Source organism: Schistocerca nitens, chromosome 4 (assembly GCF_023898315.1).
Source record: "Schistocerca nitens isolate TAMUIC-IGC-003100 chromosome 4, iqSchNite1.1, whole genome shotgun sequence".
In the NCBI taxonomy this organism is placed as follows: Eukaryota; Metazoa; Arthropoda; class Insecta; order Orthoptera; family Acrididae; genus Schistocerca; species Schistocerca nitens.
Genome location: NC_064617.1, coordinates 143,062,227 through 143,084,507, shown reverse-complemented (window position 1 = coordinate 143,084,507; position 22,281 = coordinate 143,062,227). Strand labels below are relative to the sequence as shown.

At 43.9% G+C, this 22,281-nt stretch overlaps 1 protein-coding gene across 1 annotated transcript in view; it reads left to right on the top strand.

Moving 5' to 3' along the window:
• LOC126252171 (uncharacterized) overlaps positions 1 to 22,281 on the top strand; it is a 306,249-nt gene that overhangs the window by 47,709 nt on the left and 236,259 nt on the right. The window lies entirely within an intron of this gene.

The following is a 22,281-nucleotide window of genomic DNA, read 5'->3' as shown; positions in this document are numbered from 1 at the left end:
AGAGGTTGCTTGTTGCACAGTATGGGCTATCCTCCAGTTTTGTGGTCACACTTAGTCGCTCACAAGCTTAATGACGAGTATACTTGTCCTCACATTCTCATACAGTCCAATTTAGGGCTACTGTCACACCGGAATGCGCCACATCTGATACTTCAGCATTCGACTAGCTGGTGAGATGGTGTCAAAACTACAGGTGCTGATAACGCTGTCTCACACTGCGACGCGGCCTGTCTTTATCCTCCGCAGCGAGCACTCCACAACAGAATCAGTTGACGCCCCTCTAAAATCGTACCAGTGCTGATAAGAACGCTAAACAGGAACAAGACATATACACTCAAGTGACCAGTCTATGTGTCACACAGAATTGCAACTCTAGTTATCTGCATACCTGCCGATGCTGTGTGGACATACACGAAGTTACATTGGCATCTGACCATGCCTTTTGCTTGCTACACTTTTCTTGTCAAGCACTGTGCGTTTCGACATTCATATAATTCTCCAGCATCTCATGGAATGTAGAAAAGACTTGCAAGCACGGAAAATACCAATATATAAAAAGACGCATCAAAGTGGAACTCTCCGAATAGGGTGGAAATCGCTTAAATTTCTAGATGTGATAGACATATACAGACGAACAAGTGATTACAATTTCAGAAAAATTCGATGGCTTATTCAAGCGAAAGAGCTTCACATATCGAGCATGGGAGTAACGCGTTGGTCCACCTCTGGCCCTTATGCAAACAGTTATTCTTCTTAACATTGATTGATAAAGTTGTTGGTCCATCTTCAGGGGGTATCGAGGCAAATTCTGTCCTAATAGCGCGTTAGATAATTGAAATCCCGAGATGGTTGGAGGGCCCTGTGCTTAGCTCTCCAAACGTTTGTTAACTGGGGAGAGATCTGGTGACCTTGCTGGCAAAGGGATGGTTTGGCAAGCATGAATGCAAGAAGCAGACTCTCTCGCCATGTGCAGACGGGCATTATCTTACTGAATGGAAGGCCAGGATGGCTTGCCTTGAAGTCAAGAAATGCCACTCGAGACCGTCAAACCTGTTTGTCGGGCCACACGGCGGGCTGGAGTCAGGTTGATAATCCAACGCTGCCTGGAGCGTCTCCAGACACGTCTTTGGTGGCATCGGGCCTCAGTTCGAAGCGGGACTCATCACACAAGACATCTATACTCCAGACAAAGAGATTCCAGGATGAAAACGTTTCTGGAGACACCATGGACAGAAGTGAGGCCCGGCATACGGCCTGACGACCAGGAGTGATGGTCTGGGCTGGTGTTTCTTTTCATACCGGAGCTCCTTCGGTTTTCTTTCGCGGCGTCCTTACATTACATCGATACGTCGACGACATTCTACGCCCCGTTTTGTTGCCTTTCACGGCAAGCCATCCTTGACTTAGGTTGCAATAAGATAATGCCCTCCCGACACAACGGAGTTTCTACTGCTTGTGAATGTGCTTGCAAAACATACCTAGACCAGGAAAATCGCCAGATCTTTCCCCACTTAAGAACGTTTGGAGCATTATGGGTGGTACGTGGCGCCTTTAATACGAACTTGCACAATCCATACCACAACTATTATCAGGACGGGAAACGGGATGGCGAACCATGGCTGGTAGTCATACTTTGATTTACACACATTTAATTTTCAGATAATTCCCCACAATTTTCAGTAGAATGCAGCAGTTACTTAGTGTAAGTTCTTATTAAAACAAGACAGCTATCAGAACCCAAGAAGTACAACCATAAAATGAATGTGAAATCAGTTAAGAAACAACTAGAAAACAAGGTATTGCCGTGGATTCACCACACTTAAGAAATGGTTCAAATGGCTCGGAGCACTATGGGACTTAACTTCTGAGGTCATCAGTCCCCTAGAACTTAGAACTGCTTAAACCTAACCAACCTAAGGACATCACACACATCCATGCCCGAGGCAGGATTCGAACCTGCGACCGTAGCTGCCGCGCGGTTCCAGACTGTAGGGCATAGAACCGCTCGGCCACTTCGCCCGGCCACACTTAACAAAAGCTTACAATTGACACTACAGTTCCTATCAGAGTGGGCCAGCCGCTTAAATGTATTTGGTTACTGCATGGCCCAACACGGCCCATACAACACTTAAAACTCACGTGGTTAACCACAATTCACTAGAACATGGACATGTAACAGAAGCAAGAAAGATTGCCACAATCTTCAGTACAATGCAGCAGTCACTTAGTATTACACTTACGTGATTACACGCTGTAAATAGAGATGTGACATCGGCTCAAAAAACACTGACGACTATTACTACAGAGACAGATCACTGCAATTAGCCTAAAATTACATGACAATCGATAGAGAGAATTTAATTACTTTACACCTATTTGCTGTTTGCCGGCCGATGTGGTTGAGCGATTCTCGGCGCTTCAGTCTGGAACAGGGAGACCGCAACGGTCGCAGGTTCGCATCCTGCCTTGGGTATGGATGTGTGTGATGTCCTTAGGTTAGTTAGGTTTAAGTGATTCTAAGTTCTAGGGGACTGATGATCTCAGATGTTAAGTCCCATAGTGCTCAGAGCCATTTGGACCATTTGCTAACATTTACTTAGTTGCAGATCCATCTTTGTGTACCCAAAAAAAAACCATTTGCTTAAACATGAGAAAATCACAATCAAATTACAAAACGCGTCTTACCCGTCTTGGTGGAAAGGGAAGATATATTAAACTTTAGGCATGGGGTCTTCGCCCAAAGCAATCCAGCCATGGCAGGGTTACGTAAACACAGCAGGACCTAGGCTGCGGGTTACACCTCACTCCCCGCCAAGGCGTTGGCGCTTACAGCAGCTTGTGACAAACGTAGGACAATTGCAACTCTCTGAAACACATGCAAAAATACAGGGCAGAATCCTTGCATCAGACATACATGCATCATCTACAAAATGTTCCGTCCACAGTAGTCACTGACCTTTAAATTAAAACCATTTAAGGACGGTTCACCGATAATAGTAATATCACTTAGGTGCAGTTTTCAGTCACTTAATACCTTTAATAATCAGAGAACAACCACTACAGTTACAACTAAGACCTCACTGCGAAGCCAACATTTAACCAGCTCACATGGAGCTCATCCACATCCTTTTCGATTACCGGCTGTGTAAGTTTAACAGTCATCTAGCGAGTGAAACGCCTCTTAACACGTCGCTCAGCCACATACACTAACGGCCAACTTACTTGATGTTTGCACACAGCACAACTCAGCGGCTCCCGCAGCGTAACCGATTTACTTCAGGGGCCTTTCCCTTGATAGAAATCACGAAACTTGGATCTCCGAGCTGCCCCAAAACACAGACTTGCCGACCAATACAGCTGCGCGGCATATCATGCTGATAGGGCACACCCGATCGCAGTCGATACTCCTTTCTCCGGAGACGTCCCAAGTCTCTCAATGTTGTTCTTTCGAAAGCTCACGGCCGAGTCTTGAAGCCCACCAACCCGGAAGAAAGTCACACGATACCCAAAGGTCACATATAACCTCCAAAATCACAACGATATAACTGGCACCGGTCCGCCACGGCTCAATGGGCATCTCGGAATTTTAACGATCTAATGCGCCAGTTGGACAGAATTTGGCACTATATCCCTCAGGAGGACATCCAACCGATGAGATATATTTTAACAGTACAACATTCATTTGAGAATGGCTAGAAAGCCGCAATCACGATTGTGTACAATAAACGAACAATTAAGAGTCAAATGGCGGAAACTTCATTCAAAAAATTTAAATGAGTGTAGCCCCCCCCCCCCACGAAGTAAGTATCGATTATCAACCAACGAGAAGCAAATAACTGCTTGCATAAGGGCCAGAGGTGAATTAACGTGTCATTGACTTGGTCAGTCTGTGAAGCTCTATCTCCTGAATAAATCACCGAATTTTTCTGCAACTGTAATGATTTATTTGTTTGTACACGTACATCACATCTACCGATTTCCGTCACATTCGGGTAATTCCTCAAAGTGTATCGGAATAGTCCTCAGCCTTCCTGGTGCGTATGAAGAGGGTCAGTGTGATGAAGCTGGGGATGTCTTACAGGCAGCAACTGTCTCTATCGAACTCTTGAGTGCCTCATGAATAAGCAGTGTTGACATCGATTTGCGGTCTTCACGAAAGGTCGCGGTCGCAGCAAATGGACGGTAAACAGCGAATCCGAAAGAACTGATAAATAATCCAAATGACCCGGAAGATCCCTGTGTTTTATTTAGAACCTCACCCACACACGACACTCAGATGATTCAGTGGGCGTTCTGGAGGTAGCATAAAATATTGCTTCAACTGATCTTTTTATATCTGTAATGTTGGTTACTACTTCTTTTGTCATTCCTGGGAAGTTCACTGTCATTTCGAATGCAGAATGACGACAATGTCTCAGATACCCTAATGAGCCAAAACATGTAGCACGTTGGCTCAGCTTTGGAGTGCAATACGAGGGCTGTCAAGAAAGTAAGTTACGATCGGTCGCGAAATGGAAACGACTATCAAAATCCGATAAAACTTTGCAAATATGTGTTGGGCAGTGTCACTAGTATGACTCTAGGTAGAATTATGTAGCTCTTTTCATTCCTGAGCTCTTAGTGAGCGCGTAAAGATGTTATAGAAAATTGTTTCTCCCGCCAAGTACGAGGGCCTGGTGAGAACTTTCCCCTGAAGCTATGCAACCAACATTACATAACTATCGTGCGGTTTCTTCTTCAAGACAATTCTCAGCCTAATTCTGCAGGGGCAATGAAGATGTTCCTGCATCGTTTCAATTGGAAATGTTTGGTTACCCACAATACAGCCCGTAATTGTCTCCCACAGAGTTTCATCTCTGCTCAAACGAACCGCTGGCTATGAAGACAACATTTTGGCACAGAAAACGAGCTTTAGGCCAGCGTAGAGAGTTGGCGGAAAGCACTGGCGGCTGCCTTCTATGATGAGGGTATTGGAAAGTTGGTACAACGCTACGACGAATGTCTGAGTCAGAACGGCGACTACGTAGAGAAGTAGCTGAAAGGTGTAGCTAACTGTTACAAATGAAACATTTCTGATTTTCACTGTGATTTTCATTTCGCGATCAATCGTAACTTACAGGGTGTTTCAAAAATGACCGGTATATTTGAAACGGCAATAAAAACTAAACGAGCAGCGATAGAAATACACCGTTTGTTGCAATATGCTTGGGAGAACAGTACATTTTCAGGCAGACAAACTTTCGAAATTACAGTAGTTACAATTTTCAACAACAGATGGCGCTGCGGTCTGGGAAACTCTATAGTACGATAATTTCCACATATCCACCATGCGTAGCAATAATATGGCGTAGTCTCTGAATGAAATTACCCGAAACCTTTGACAACGTGTCTGGCGGAATGGCTTCACATGCAGATGAGATTTACTGCTTCAGCTGTTCAATTGTTTCTGGATTATGGCGGTACACCTGGTTTCTCAAGTGTCCCCACAGAAAGAAGTCACAGGGGTTCATGTCTGGCGAATAGGGAGGCCAATCCACGCCGCCTCCTGTATGTTTCGGATAGCCCAAAGCAATCACACCATCATCGAAATATTCATTCAGGAAATTTAAGACGTCGGCCGTGCGATGTGGCCGGGCACCATCTTGCATAAACCACGAGGTGTTCGCAGTGTCGTCTAAGGCAGTTTGTACCGCCACAAATTCACGAAGAATGTCCAGATAGCGTGATGCAGTAATCGTTTCGGATCTGAAAAATGGGCCAATGATTCCTTTGGAAGAAATGGCGGCCCAGACCAGTACTTTTTGAGGATGCAGGGACGGTGGGACTGCAACATGGGGCTTTTCGGTTCCCCATATGCGCCAGTTCTGTTTATTGACGAAGCTGTCCAGGTAAAAATAAGCTTCGTCAGTAAACCAAATCCTTCCCACATGCATATCGCCGTCATCAATCCTGTGCACTATATCGTTAGCGAATGTCCCTCGTGCAGCAATGGTAGCGGCGCTGAGGGGTTGCCGCGTTTGAATTTTGTATGGATAGAGGTGTAAACTCCGGCGCATGAGACGATACGTGGACGTTGGCGTCATTTGGACCGCAGCTGCAACACGGCGAACGGAAACCCGAGGCCGCTGCTGGATCACCTGCTGCACTAGCTGCGCGTTGCCCTCTGTGGTTGCCGTACGCGGTCGCCCTACCTTTCCAGCACGTTCATCCGTCACGTTCCCAGTCCGTTGAAATTTTTCAAACAGATCCTTTATTGTATCGCTTTTCGGTCCTTTGGTTACATTTAACCTCCGTTGAAAACTTCGTCTTGTTGCAACAACACTGTGTTCTAGGCGGTGGAATTCCAACACTAGAAAAATCCTCTGTTCTAAGGAATAAACCATGTTGTCTACAGCACACTTGCACGTTGTGAACAGCACACGCTTACAGCAGAAAGACGACGTACAGAATGGCGCACCCACAGACTGCGTTGTCTTCTATATCTTTCACATCACTTGCAGCGCCATCTGTTGTTGAAAATTGTCACTACTGTAATTTCGAAAGTTTGTCCGCCTGAAAATGTACTGTTGTCCCAAGCATATTGCAACAAACGGTGTATTTCTATCGCTGCTCGTTTAGTTTTTATTGCCGTTTCAAATATACCGGTCATTTTTGAAACACCCTGTACTTTCTGGACAGCCCTCGTATAACTGCGACTCTGTGTGACACGGATGCGACAATTCCCTGGTAGGTTTCCGGGAATGTGACATCTGGTGTGCGTGCACTCCTCAAGAAATTCCCGAAGATAACGGGCCAGTGGTTTCTGGGCGTGGAATTGTCACCATATGATGTTACACATGTATTCCATTCTATTCTGATCAGAAGAATTTGACGGATGAGAATTCCCTGTCATATCCCTCAAACCACTGTAGCACTGTAGCACTGTGGTCTCATAACGATGAGAGTTGTCCTGCTAGAAGATTCCATCGGCTTCAGGACACCCATCAAGTAGGAAGGGTTGCAGGTGGTTCGCACCAGTATTCACAGCTGCCATGGTGCGTGCGATTACTATCACACGTTGCGTGAAATACCACACAAATGTGCTCCATTGCGTAACACTGCTACCACAGACCTGCGTCCGGTGGCGCGGTGCATGTTTCCAACCACCTTTCACCTGGTTGACGCCCACTATCGATCGTGTGTAAGTAAAAAAGTTGGTGCCTTGATTTATCCACGCAAGAGTGGTACTTTGTGTGATTTATGCGACAGACATATAGATGATGTGACTGGAACGTCCAAACTGATTGTCTAATAAAGCAATATCAAAATAACGGCGGTTGATACCATATTATTATAATGAATATATGAAGTTATCAAAATGTCGGAAAATGAAAGAACTACAGATGTCGGAAGGTGGGAAATCCAAAGAAGCAATGGCGGGAACAGTAAAAATTTTAAGATGGGCTAATTGGGAAATTTTTAGATTAATCAGACATACACGCCGGTTAAAAATGCAAGATGATTGTGGAGAATTTTTTAAATGGAATATTCAAGGGTGTAGCTTGCAGTATTTCCATATCTAAAAATATTTTACAGGCCGCTAAAATGAAACAGCCAGTCACAACGTGGCCATCGTAGAAACATCAATCGTTCTTTTGTCAAACATCGTGTCACTAGCCAACATCCATAACAAAACTATTAGGATATATGCTGGAGTGTTATTGAAACATACACGACTGGTTAATTCAGGGTAATGATAGTCACCATTCGGCGTAATGGAAATCACCACATGTGTGGCGGTCATCATTTCAGACAATGGTAGTCACCATGATTCGGGCAATGGCAGTCACCATCTGCTATTCAGTATGATATGTCACGAAGTGTCACATAGTCTCCAATGTGTAACAGCTTAATTTAAATTATCAGCAGAAGATGCGAAACATTTTGTACTGCAAGATGAAGTTAAAACCCTTGGATGAAGTCACTATAATGTTTGACTGACTTTGATTTCGGTATTACAGACGAGTTTTTATTGAATTTAAAAGTAGGACTATGATTGTTTGCGTTGGTAATTCTCATTGTCAACTCGACTATAATCTTTTAGGTTATACAAGCAGTGCCCGCCTGGCTATCCGCGCGGTCTAACGCACTGCTTCTCGAGCGGGAAGGTGTGCCGGCGCGAATCCGCCCGGCGGGTTAGTGTCGAGGTCTGGTGTGTTGGCCAACATGTGGATAGTTTTTAAGGCGGCCTTCCATCTGCCTCGGCGAATGCGGGCTGGTTCCCCTTATTGAGCCACAGTTACACTGAATTGGTGATTGCTGCGCAAACAGCGTTACCACATATGCGTACACAATAATTACTCTACCACGCAAACATCTGGGGTAACATTCCTCTGGTATGAGACGTTCCTGGGGAGGTCCACTGGGGGCCGAACCGCACAATAAACCTAGGTTCGGTTGGGGCGGCGGTGGGGTGGGTGGACTGCTGTGGCCTGTTGTGGGGTTGTGAACCCCTGAGGGCTATGGCGTTACTTAACCTCTCAAACGTTTCTAGGTTCTCCGTTTAATACAAAACAATACAATATATCAGCAGTAGTGCGCAAGTGTGTCCTGCAACAAGACATATGTGTCATATTACGATGAGCCAAGAGACAAATGCATTGGGTGTCACCAAGACAAGACTTGGCAGAACAAGGTAAACGATAAGTCAGCGAGTTCAGTATTGCTGATGCCTGCTTGCCTGCGTTGTGACAGTTGAGAAACATCATAGAATAATTTAAATATGGAAAATAATTAATATCAGGCCCCATTGTTCCTTACACCATGTGTGGCACAGAAACCGGAATTTGCACTTATACGGAAACTGATTAACAAAATTTTTTGGACAAATACTTCTGAACATCTCGCAAAGAAGAGTTTTCAGACAGTACAGATACTTTTGAACACGGCCAAGATGGCTGTCCTGTGATTGGCTGTTTTATTTTAATGGTATGTAAAGTACTTTTAAGTGTTGAAGTGCTGTAAGTTACGCCGTTTATATAATTGTTGGGACAAATACTTTCGAATATGATACAGAGAAACATTTTTGAGAGTTCAGCCGAGATATGTGTGTGTGTATGTGTGTGTGTGTGTGTGTGTGTGTGTGTGTGTGTGTGTGCATGCGTGCTTGTGAGCTTATGAAATTTGTTATTATTAATAGCGCTGTTGGATACTGCTGTTAATACCTTTGATTATGGCACGCATGACAAAATATGCTGCATTGCTATTGGCTGAAAAATGCTTCCCCGGAGCCATCTTGCACTGTGAATGCCTGAATAAAAGTTTCCTGCCATCTGGCATCTTTCATTTTTAGATTCCCCGCCGTACGCCATCTTGATGACGTCAAATGTTCAAGATCGTTGATCTAACGTGACGTCACTAGGATTCAAGTCAAAAGGCCATTTATGACGTTATACGAAAAATGCCACTGGGTCATGAAGTTAGGACCTCAGCAACCGACTACTGATGTGAAGGGTGTGCCAGAAGTGGCATAGCATTCCTTCTAGCAAGCGACAAACTTCATTCCTAAATGACGGATATAAATTAACCATTGTAGGGTGTCAGTTTATTCCTTTAATGGACCATGTTTATAAATTATATTACTGGCTGGTTTCGGCAAGTGGCCAGTACCAAATGTATGATATTGGTATGTCTGTGTCATATTTAAAAAATGTTTGTTGCATGTTATTGGGTATCGACACGTTCCCACACATACACGTGTGTCTGTCTCCAAATAAAATGCAACAAACATGTTTAAATGTCACACCACCAATATCATACAGTAGCCAGTAATGTAATTTATATGTCTGTGCACTAAGGCAATAAACTGACAGCTTATGTGGTTAAAATGGTTCCATCATTTATACTATTCATTAAGGCTGTGGATCCGCACATGAGGAAATTCTATTCATTACGTTGTGAGCTTGTCAACGAGAAAAAGTCTGCAAAAGATTTGAAATTATGTGCAAATTTTTTTGGAAGTCGCAAAGTGCTCTCGTTTTTAAGTACTGGATGCTTATAGTCCGGGTAATCTGCACACAGTGAGTTACGCTGCTTCACGACATGTTCACAGTTCCGAATTCTAATACTTGTCTTGTTGTCATCTTTCCCTCCGATTTGCTTCTGAGGCATTAATTTGCAGTACAGTTTTGCACACTTCTTATTGTGCATTATTATTGTGTTGAACTTTTATCGTAAAATTTTACTTCTTAATGAATAGTTTGCAGCACATTATTGTATGTCAGTGAAACGTGGATTGTTGGAAAACCGGAACAAAAGAGAATAGAATAATTTGAGATGTAGTGCTATAGGCGAATGTTGAATATTGGAAGACTGATACGGTAAGGAATGAGGAGGTTCTCCGCATAATCGGAGAGGAAAGGAATATGTGAAAAACGCTGAGAAGAAGAAGGGATAGGATGATAGGACATCTGCTAAGACATGAGGGAATGACTTCCATGGTACTAGAGGGAGCGGTAGAGGGCAAAAACTGTAGAGGAAGACAGAGATTGGAATACGTCAAGCAAATAATTGAGGACGTAGGTTGCAACTGCTACTCTGAGATGAAGAGGTTCGCACAGGAGAGGAATTCGTGGCGGGCCGCATCAAACCAGTCAAAAGACTGATACCTACACTACTGGCCATTAAAATTGCTACACCAAGAGGAAATGCGGATGATAAACGGGTATTCGTTGGACACATATATTATACTAGAACCGACATGTGATTACATTTTCACGCAATTTGGGTGCATACATCCTGAGAAATCAGTACCCAGAACAACCACCTCTGGCCGTAATAACGGCCTTGATACGATTCGGCATTGAGTCAAACAGAGCTTGGATGGAGTGTACAGGTACAGCTGCCCATGCAGCTTCAACACGATACCACAGTTCTTCAAGAGCAGTGACTGGCGTATTGTGACGAGTCAGTTGCTCGGCCACCATTGACCAGACGTTTTCAGTTGGTGAGAGATCTGGAGAATGTACTGGCCAGGGCAGCAGTCGTACATTTTCTGTATCCAGAAAGGCCCGTACAGGACCTGCAACATGCGGTCTTCCATTATCCTGCTAAAATGTAGGGTTTCGGAGCGATCGAATGAAGGATAGAGCCACGGGTCGTAACACATCTGAAATGCAACGTCCACTGTTCAAAGTGCAGTCAATGGGAACAAGAGGAGAGCGAGACGTGTAACCAATAGCACCCCATACCATTACGCAAGTTGATACGCCAGAATGGCGATGACGAATACACGCTTCCAATGTCGCGATGTCGCCAAACACGGATGCGACCATCTTTATACTGTAAACAGAACCTTGATTCATCCGAAAAAATGAAGTTTTGCCATTCGTGCACCCAGGTTCGTCGTTGATTATACCATCGCAGGCGCTCCTTTCTGTGATGCAGCGTCAAGGGTAACCGCAGGCATGGTCTCTGAGCTGTTAGTCCATGCTGCTGCAAACGTCGTCGAACTGTTCGTGCAGATGGTTGTTGTCTTGCAAACGTCCCCATCTGTTGACTCAGGGATCGAGACGTGGCTGTACGATCCGTTACAGCCATGCGGATAAGATGCCTGTCATCTCGACTGCTACTGATACGAGGCCGTTGGGATCCGGCACGGCGTTCCTTATTAGCCTCCTGAACCCACCGATTCCATATTCTGCTAACAGTCATTGGATCTCGACCAACGCGAGCAGTAATGTCGCGATACGATAAACCGCAATCGCGATAGGCTACAATCCGACCTTTATCAAAGTCGGAAACGTGATGGTACGCATTTCTCCTCCTTACACGAGGCATCACAACAACGTTTCACCAGGCAACGCCGGTCAACTGCTGTTCGTGTATGAGAAATCGGTTGGGAACTTTCCTCATGTCAGCACGTTGTAGTGTGAATGCTCTGAAAAGCTAATCATTTGTATATCACAGCATCCTCTTCCTGTCGGTTAAATTTCGCGTCTGTAGCATCTTAGTGGTGTAGCAATTTTAATGGCCCGTATTGTATAAAGCGGACTATTGTGCACCGAGCGAGACGTCTTTGATCGTACAATAAATTTCTGAAGCATGCTCTCCTACTGCGCAAAGTAAGTAAAAGAAAACTTTTGAGTAGCTTACGACAGAATTTCATATGAAATACAAAAAATGTTTTTGTCTCTCCTCGAAGACATTAGAGAAGCAGCTTACAACTGGAAGCGACTGACCCTTTTAGTCTTTTCGTAATATAGAAAGTCACAGCCAATGAACAAACAATTTCGTAAAAGCTACAATTGTGCTCCTCTGAACACGACGGAATTTCTCATGTCTGAATAATGAATCAAAGGACGTGCTTACGCCAGAGCGGCGCTGCTGGCACGTCGCTTCTCGCTGCTCGGCCGGAACGTTTGCGCTTCAGTTGTTCACACCGCTAGTTGAATGCACTATTTTCAGTGGTGTGGAGAAAAGACGATATTCTCCTCATCGTATGACGTCACTAATTGTGCTTTGTTCAAACCAAAGGTAAGGTTACTGGCAAAGAGACAGAAGAGGTGGTATAGCTGGGAACTTCGGCTCACACCGTCCACAACGCAGATAGTTTACCGCTTGCAGCAACAACTCAAGAATTATGCACTGCCCTTAAGGAGGGTAGGACGTCAAATGGGCCGACTTGGAGCACGAAAGGCCACTACACGACATTTTAATTTCCACTGTCTATACTTTTACAATACATAAAACTTTGCCAACACGACCAGGAAGAATTCAGGATTCACACTCATAGCAGAGGAAGTTCAAAAACATAACAAAACAATTTTTTTTTACATGTGAAATTTCATCATTTTTTCACTTGGTATTGGCTACATTTGTTGCTGTAGGTACACGTTTCTTCGTAAGTAAGAGAGATTCTTCGATGAATTTTGCACAGCATACAAACCATATTTTCATATGTATGAAACTCTAGAATTTCCCAAATCTGTTAAAAACTGTGGTAAAAATTGAGATAATTAACTATAAAATTCGAGTTTTCTCTAAACACGAAGTTTAAAACGTAAGAGCCCATTCATTTTTCCATAGATTAAATAAATTCTAGAGTTTCATACACTTGTTAGTATGGTTTGTAAGCTGTGCAAAATTCATCGAAGAATCTCTCTTACTTATGAAGAAAAGTGTACCTATAGCAACAAATGCAGCCAGCAGTAAGTGAAAAAAATCATGAAATTTAACATTTTAAAAATATTATTTTTTCGTGTTTTTGAGCTTCCACTGCTGTGAGTGTGAATCCTGAATCCTTCCTGGTCATGCTGACAATGTTTTATGAATTTATTTGTAAAAGTATAGACAGTGAAAATTAAAATGTCCTGTGGTGTCTCTCCTTCTCGAAGTCGGCCCGTTTGACGCCCTATCCCCCTTCATCAAATTCAAATATCACGGCAAATTTTCAGCTTACTTCAAATACTACGGAACCATAAAAAGTATAAACAGCTCTAAAAAATGACAAAAAAATTAAAGCAATAAATCTAAAAGAAGATCAAGAATAGATGCATCCCAACATTGCTAATGCAGTTTTCGTGGATGAGCCATTGGCAAGCCTACACTCTCCGGTACTTCATTTACTCTGCTGTTATCTATATTTATGAAATAAAACTTACGTAATACACTCCCACCACCTCTCTCTCTCTCTCTCTCTCTCTCTCTCTCTCTCTCTCTCTCTCCCCCCGCCCAGCGCTCCTCCCTCCCTCCTCTCTCTGCCCATTTCCTTATCCCCCACCCCTCCCTCGCTACCTCTCTTCCCCCTCTCTACCCGTCCCTCTCTCTCTCTCTCTCTCTCTCTCTCTCTCTCTCACTAAATAACAATCATAGTTACTCCTGGCTAAACAACGTCTGTCTTCTACAGTGAACTCCTGTATCTCCTAAGGAAAACAGATTCTTAATAATCTACTCAGAGTGTGGCAAGATGTCAAGATTCAATATGTCTAAGATAAATAGTTCTGTGTTAAAGCACAGCCCTCACATTGAACACATATGCCTTATAAGCGTTCGACAGTTACAAGTGGAGCAAGATGTTCGAAATTCGTCGGAAAACAGGGTTCAGCTATAGGGACAGACGTGTACTATACAATATGTAAAAGAATCAACAGGGAATAATAAGAGTGGAAGATCGAGAACGAAGTGCTCGGATTGAAAAGGGTCTGCCGGCCGCGGTGGTCTAGCGGTTCTAGGCGCTCAGTCCGGAACCGCGCGACCGCTACGGTCGCAGGTTCGAATCCTGCTTCGGGCGTGGATGTGTGTGATGTCCTTAGGTTAGTTAGGTTTAAGTAGTTCTAAGTTCTAGGGGACTGATGACCACAGATGTTAAGTCCCATAGTGCTCAGAGCCATTTGAACCATTTTTGAAAAGGGTCTGAGAGAGACGTGGTCTTTCGCCCCTCCTATTCATCTACACATCAAAGAAGAATTGACGGAAATAAAAGGATGGTTAAAAGGTGGGATTAAAATTAAAGGTGAAACGAAAAATATAGTAATATTCGTTGATGAGATTCCTATTCTGAGGTAAAGTGAAGAAGAATTACAGAATCTGTTGAATGGAATAAACAGTCGAATGGGTACAGAATATGCGCGGAGCGTAGACCGAAAAAAGGCGGAAGTAATGAGAACATGCAAAAATGAGAACAGCGAGAAACGTAACGTCGGAATTGGGGACAACAAAGCAGACAAAATTAAGGAATTCTGCTGTCTAGGCAACAAAATAACCTTTGATGGGCGGATCGAGGAGGACATAAAAAGGAGACCAGCACTGGAAAAAATGTTATTCCCGGATCAAAGAAATCTACTAAAATCAAACAGTGGCCTTAATTTGAGGAAGAAATTTCTGAGAACCTACTTTTGGAGCACATCACTGTATGGTAGTGAAACATGGACTGTGGGAAAACCTAAACGGAAAAGAATCGAAGCACTTGGGATGCTGTGCTACAGACGAATATTGAAAATTAGGTGGGCTAATAAGGTAAGGAATGAGGAGATTTTCTGTAGAATCGGCGAAGAAAGGAGCACATGGGAACACTGACAAGAAGAATGGACAGGATGGTAGTACACGCGCTAAGACATCAAGGAATAGCTTCCAAGGTACCAAAGGGAACTGTAGAGGGTAATAACTGCAGAAGGCGACAGAGATTGGAAAGCATTCAGCAAATAATTAAGGACATAGGTTGCAACTGATACTCTGGGTTGGAAAGATTGGCACAGGAGAGGAATTCGTGGCAGGTTGCATAAACCATTCAAAGACTGATGTCTTAAAAAAATGATGCATGTACATTTTCATTCTTTTAGGTACACCAAACATACCTTAGTGAAATAGGATATATAGGTAAAAGTTAATCAGTCGTGAAATTTAACGACGCGGTATTACAAGCAATGGTTAATGTGTAAATTAAAATTTAAAACGATTGCAGCTGAACGTAACGGTATGTGAAGATTGCTGCTAACATTTTAATCTGCTTGTTATTCTGACGTACATGCTAGCCAAATTTTGTATGACAAAATTAAGCCAGAAAAAAAATGTGTCGCATTACTTTTATCAGTCCAATGAAGCATTGTAGTTTCTAGTTTTGTAGTTTCTCCTAGGGAAAAGTAAATTTAGTGAGCTTATAAACGGTTCCTACACACGTTTGGGATTCAGAATCTTTATGTAGTCTATATTATAATCAACAAGTCAAATTGATTACATTTGCTGTGATTTCATTGAAGAATTAATCTTTTCAAAATTAATTTATTTTATGTAACTAGTATCTCTCACATCTAAATGTCTTATCAAGCTTTAATGATTTAATTTACACAGCTGTCAGTGTGGATATATGCCGCAATTGAGATCCTAATTATCCCGTTTGGCCTCTGTTTTCAACATTCGTCTGTTTTTGTCAGGCCTCCTAACACTCCTGATGTCACAGGATTCTGTGGCTAGATGTTTTGTGATCTCTGCTCCTCTCTCGTCGTAGTTGATTGTTGTAGTCTGACAAATGGCGACCCTCGGCAACCACTTACTAACGAATACCACCAAAAATTGAATGAATAAAAGTCTTGCTCCCAATCTACGTCAAATGAGAAACATAAGCTTTAAATAATAGAGAGGAAATTTCTGGAAGGGATATGACTTGTTGCTTTAGCACAAGGCCAGCCACTGAATGCCAAACTCCACGTGTGCAGGGTGTGCAGGCCACGTGCATTCCAAGACAAGGCCTGACTGGGCTTTGCTCGACCCTTCGCAGAAGTACCCGGTACAAGACGACATTACATTTGGTATTGCGGCGTGGCAATTTTCGGTTAGCACAACTCTCTTCAGTTCTGCAGAATCGAGTTGTCAGAGCTGTTTACGCTTCGCTATTTGTTCATGATATGAATGATGTCCACAGGTCCAGTGGGTGATTGCACAAAAAGAGGCAGTCTAGCGATCTACCGTCACAAGTCTTTAAAAACGAATAGGAATGACAGAAGAGAGCGATGAGGACTCTCGATATATACCACGTAATCGCATTAGAGATAGGTACTCTAAATTTGCTACAAAACGACATTACAGTACCCATGAAGAACGAATTTAAAGATTTAGCTGGCAATGAAGAGCAAAAACATTTGGCAATTTGCTGCCATGGATCGCGTGCAGAAATTGGTGATATGAATAGTAAAAATGGTTCAAATGGCTCTGAGCACTATGGGACTTAACATGTGAGGTCATCAGTCCTTTATAACTTAGAACTACTTAAGCCTAACTAACCTAAGGACATCACACACACCCATACCCGAGGCAGGATTCGAACCTGCGACCGTAGCAGTCCGGACTGAAGCGCCTAGAACCGCTCGGCCACAGCAGCCGGCTATGAATAGTAAAATCTCAGAAGTCGTGTGCAGTGTGTCAGTTGCATCAGTTTTCACTGGAACTAAACAAAGAACATGGAGACTTTAAGACTGCAAAGTACATAGGTTGAACGAAGCAGAATTCTTGAAATGATTTTTCGATTTAAAACTCACTACTGTTGAATTTATGAAGGAAAAAGGAGTACAGGGACGAAATGGTTCAAATGGCTCTGAGCACTATGGGACTCAACTGCTGTGGTCATAAGTCCCCTAGAACTTAGAACTACTTAAACCTAACTAACCTAAGGACATCACACACATCCATGCCCGAGGCAGGATTCGAACCTGCGACCGTAGCGGTCGTGCGGTTCCAGACTGTAGCGCCTTTAACCGCTGGGCCATTTCGGCCGGCACAGGGACGAAACTAGCATATCCAGAATGGATTGCCGATCTTGCATTTTAAGTGGACTTGGACTAAACAAGAATAAGACGTTGCCAGGTGTTATAAATTGTTTTCTTCAGGTAGCTTCTACATCTACATAATGACAGTGCAAAACTGTTACAATATTTCGACGAGCGTATGTGTGTGAAAGGCAAAGTTATTTCAATTATGAAATTAAACAAGTAAAGATTAAGTGGCAACCTGAGTGTGAAATGATGTGAAATCGTCTGCGTTTGACTCTATGCGTACATTTTGCACCAGGAAAAAATTGTTTGTCGTCAGGGCGTCAAAACAATTCAACAATACTGAAAATTTGTTTTCTTTTTTATTTATGTTGCTGACAAATGTGAAATATAAAACCAAGTCGTACACAGTGCGGCTGTACTGCCATTTAAAATTCGGAGCATTCGCAGTTCCCTCCCCCCTCCCCCTACCCCTTCCTCCCCCGCCCCCCATGATGCTGAGACAGCTTGGGGGCCAGTGGGGGAAATGCGCCAAGACATGGCGCAAGAGTCGAATTCTTGGCCACCCCTGTTGTAGCAGAACACACGACAGTACACACAATATTAAATTTATTTTTTTGTTTACGCACAAATTTACGAACAATTTTTACCTCACGCTAACCCTTAAAGTCATTTGATAATTCTACCTTTGCTCCGAAACTCTTTTGTCCACGTAATGTTTTTAATCTTTCTAACGACACGACACTGACCATATTCACGATAGGTTCTTAACCACTTTATTAATGCTTGACTGAATTAACTCTTCATGCTTCCTCCTTGTCTACATTACTCCTGGGTGTCCTGGTATTAAACTTCTCGAAATTAATACGCATGCTATCCAGCATTATCTTTTCAGAATATCTTAGACATTGTTCTTGTTGCTTCCGAATCTTCACCAGGAGAAACACTTCTGGCCGCTCTTCATATTCTCTGTCTTCTAGTGTGGCTTTCTTCAGCACATCCACTTTCCTTTTGTTCTTTTAATAGCCGATGCTCCAGTTTAACATTAATCAAACAGCTGCACAACATAACCATTACGTGCCGACACCACGACAATTTTCAACACGCGACAGTATATCTCAAAGCCGACTTCAGCTTTTACTATATCGAGTAGCATTTCTGTTAACAATCCTTTTATATGTCACAGTTCAAGATACAACAGCTCCACGTTTCTTTTTACAGACTTTCGTAAAAACCCTAACAAAAACGCAACTCCGTTTCTCACTCTCCACTATGAACTGCCATCGTGCTACTCGACCATTAAAATCGTAGATCATACTTTTACTCCTGGTGGGAAATACCACGTGAAAATTAGTGCACAATAATTTCTGCCATGTTACAAATTATCATTACAGGAACATTATCACAAACAACAATTTTATACAAGGAAAAAGAATTCGTAAGGAATTAACATCTGTGTAAAAAGAAATATCCCAACAAATATGAAAAGAATTTACACTCGAAAAAAAGAACGGTTGGTGAATCAGAGACTATTGTCTAGTGAAAGTAGATAATTACGTATAACTAAAACTTACATATCGAAATACTTTATGTACACCTGCAACATTTAAATTTGCCGGCCGAAGTGGCCGTGCGGTTAAAGGCGCTGCAGTCTGGAACCGCAAGACCGCTACGGTCGCAGGTTCGAATCCTGTCTCGGGCATGGATGTTTGTGATGTCCTTAGGTTAGTTAGGTTTAACTAGTTCTAAGTTCTAGGGGACTAATGACCTCAGCAGTTGAGTCCCATAGTGCTCAGAGCCATTTGAACCATTTAAATTTTTAACATATAATTTACAGAATAAAACGGATATATTAAGTGAAATTATTAAATCTAATCCAGTGAGAAACGGTTGTGCTGATCTGTGTAGCCCCTGTCCCAGATAACTTTACAATCAGAAACGTCCGAAATAAATTCGTTTTCAAAATTGTCTTTTGTAGTTGTCCGTCCTGATATTAGCTCCTCAGCTCAAAACAAGCACTACTGTCTGTGTACATTGGTTTCATGTGTAAGATGTTGGGAAGACGCAGACAGTGTAAAAATAACATTGCTTGCTTACACACCCCGAGAATATAGTCTCAGGTGTATGGGATGTACGTCAAATAAAAGTGGAAAGTAAACGTTTACATGAAACGGAGGCGCCAGTGGACACACGTCCATTAGTTATACACTTCCACGTATATGCTAAGACACCTGAACTGACAGGCGACTGAGGTTAAGTTCCAGTCCACGGAAGCCTGTATACAAAGTATTAAGAACCGGGTCCCCTGAAGGAACTGACAAGACAGTATTATGAAAATTGCAGCACACACTGAGGCTTTTTGACAGTTTAAAACTGTGTGCCCGACCGAGACTCGAACTCGGGATCTTTGCCTTTCTCCGGCAGGTTGGTAGAGCATTTGCCCGCGAAAGGCAAAGGTCCCAAGTTTGAGTGTCGGCCAGGCATACAGTTTTAATGCTAGGAAGTTTCATATTAGCGCACACACCGCTGCAGAGTGAAAATCTCATTCTGGACACACTGAGGCATTTAAGGACTCATTTTTCCATCGCTCCATACGCGAATGGAAAGAGAAAAACCGTAATACCTGCTTACAATATAAAATACCCTCTGTAAATGCACATACAGTTATTTGTGGAGTATGAATCTAGATATAGGTGTCTGATACCCGAGAAAAAGCGTAAACGAAAGAAGCCCATTTAGCAATGAAAAGGGTAGAGTGACCTTGAATCAGCTAATCGCACGTCCAACGATGGTCGATGCTCGAAACTCAAACTAGCTAGATGTCCCCTCTGTCTCTTTATTTATTTATTGTAATTGATTGGCCTATGTGATTAACCATTTAGCCAGAGAAGTGATTAACTACAGGTTTGGTAGATAATATCATACATACAGCAGAGATATTAGGAATTTTGCAGCCGAACTTCATGGTACGTTTTGCATATTCACCCACTCAAGACATTACGTGTATGACAACTTCACACCTTGGATGCTTTGCATCTGACTTATAACGGGATATCCGCTTCTTGCAGAAGCGGGGGAGTACCGACATAGTCTGTTGTGGACAGCTGTCGAAATAGGTCCGTCACAGATGTAGGTTGTGGAATTTCTGCTCTGATTAAGGCGTTAAAAAACTTGCGGCGTCGTTTGTCATCACGTCAACAACCCAGCCTCAGATGGTGGAGGTCTGCAGTCTCAGCTGGGTGGATTTCGCAGTACGGAGATGGCTGAAGTTTCATCCAGCACGGTGCGCGTCATGGTAGCACTGAGTCGTCTGGATTGTTTTATTTGGGAGAACCTGGTTCACCGCGAAATAAATGTTCAAATGTGCGTTAATTCCTAAGGCACCGAACTGCTGAGATCATCGGCCCCACTACTTAAACTCACTTAAGCTAAGAACAACACACACACATGCCCTTCCTCCCTCGGGTGGGAGGGGCCGCGCAGTCCGAGACATGGCGCCTCAAACCGCTCGGCCACTTCGCGCGGCCTTCCGAGGAATACCCGGCTTTATTACGGCTGTTGTGAGATTTCCCACGACTGTGACCATTCTTGAAGGACTTTTCCTGGAATCAGTAAGTGGAAGGCAACTGCAATAAGGACGGCCACCAGTCACACTTTGTTCCACCTAGTGCTTCGCCATCACGTTACATGAGATAACGGAGTGTCCCTTGATCTGTAATAACTGGACAATTTATCTTGACTTTCACACTGATAGTTTAAATGAATTACAACCTGCACATGGCCTCGATGTCCTCCCCTGGCGAGAATCGCAGACAACATGCGGCCAACAGCGGTGCTGCAGGCTATTTTTGCACCAATAAGTCTGTGAGGTTTTCACATTATCACTGGGCCATGCCGGCAACGTGTGAGCAGCCAAACTGCATGGAAAGGAATGGAGGCTTCATGTGGTAATACACTCCTGGAAATGGAAAAAAGAACACATTGACACCGGTGTGTCAGACCCACCATACTTGCTCCGGACACTGCGAGAGGGCTGTACAAGCAATGATCACACGCACGGCACAGCGGACACACCAGGAGCCGCGGTGTTGGCCGTCGAATGGCGCTAGCTGCGCAGCATTTGTGCACCGCCGCCGTCAGTGTCAGCCAGTTTGCCGTGGCATACGGAGCTCCATCGCAGTCTTTAACACTGGTAGCATGCCGCGACAGCGTGGACGTGAACCGTATGTGCAGTTGACGGACTTTGAGCGAGGGCGTATAGTGGGCATGCGGGCACACCGTTAGGCCGTCTTCCGCTCACGCCCCAACACCGTGCAGCCCGCCTCCAGTGGTGTCGCGACAGGCGTGAATGGAGGGACGAATGGAGACGTGTCGTCTTCAGCGATGAGAGTCGCTTCTGCCTTGGTGCCAATGATGGTCGTATGCGTGTTTGGCGCCGTGCAGGTGAGCGCCACAATCAGGACTGCATACGACCGAGGCACACAGGGCCAACACCCGGCATCATGGTGTGGGGAGCGATCTCCTACACTGGCCGTACACCACTGGTGATCGTCGAGGGTCACTGAATAGTGCACGGTACATCCAAACCGTCACCGAACCCATCGTTCTACCATTCCTAGACCGGCAAGGGAACTTGCTGTTCCAACAGGACAATGCACGTCCGCATGTATCCCGTGCCACCTAACGTGCTCTAGAAGGTGTAAGTCAACTACCCTGGCCAGCAAGATCTCCGGATCTGTCCCCCATTGAGCATGTTTGGGACTGGATGAAGCGTCGTCTCACGCGGTCTGCACGTCCAGCACGAACGCTGGTCCAACTGAGGCGCCAGGTGGAAATGGCATGGCAAGCCGTTCCACAGGACTACATCCAGCATCTCTACGATCGTCTCCATGGGAGAATAGCAGCCTGCATTGCTGCGAAAGGTGGATATACACTGTACTAGTGCCGACATTGTGCATGCTCTGTTGCCTGTGTCTATGTGCCTGTGGTTCTGTCAGTGTGATCATGTGATGTATCTGACCCCAGGAATGTGTCAATAAAG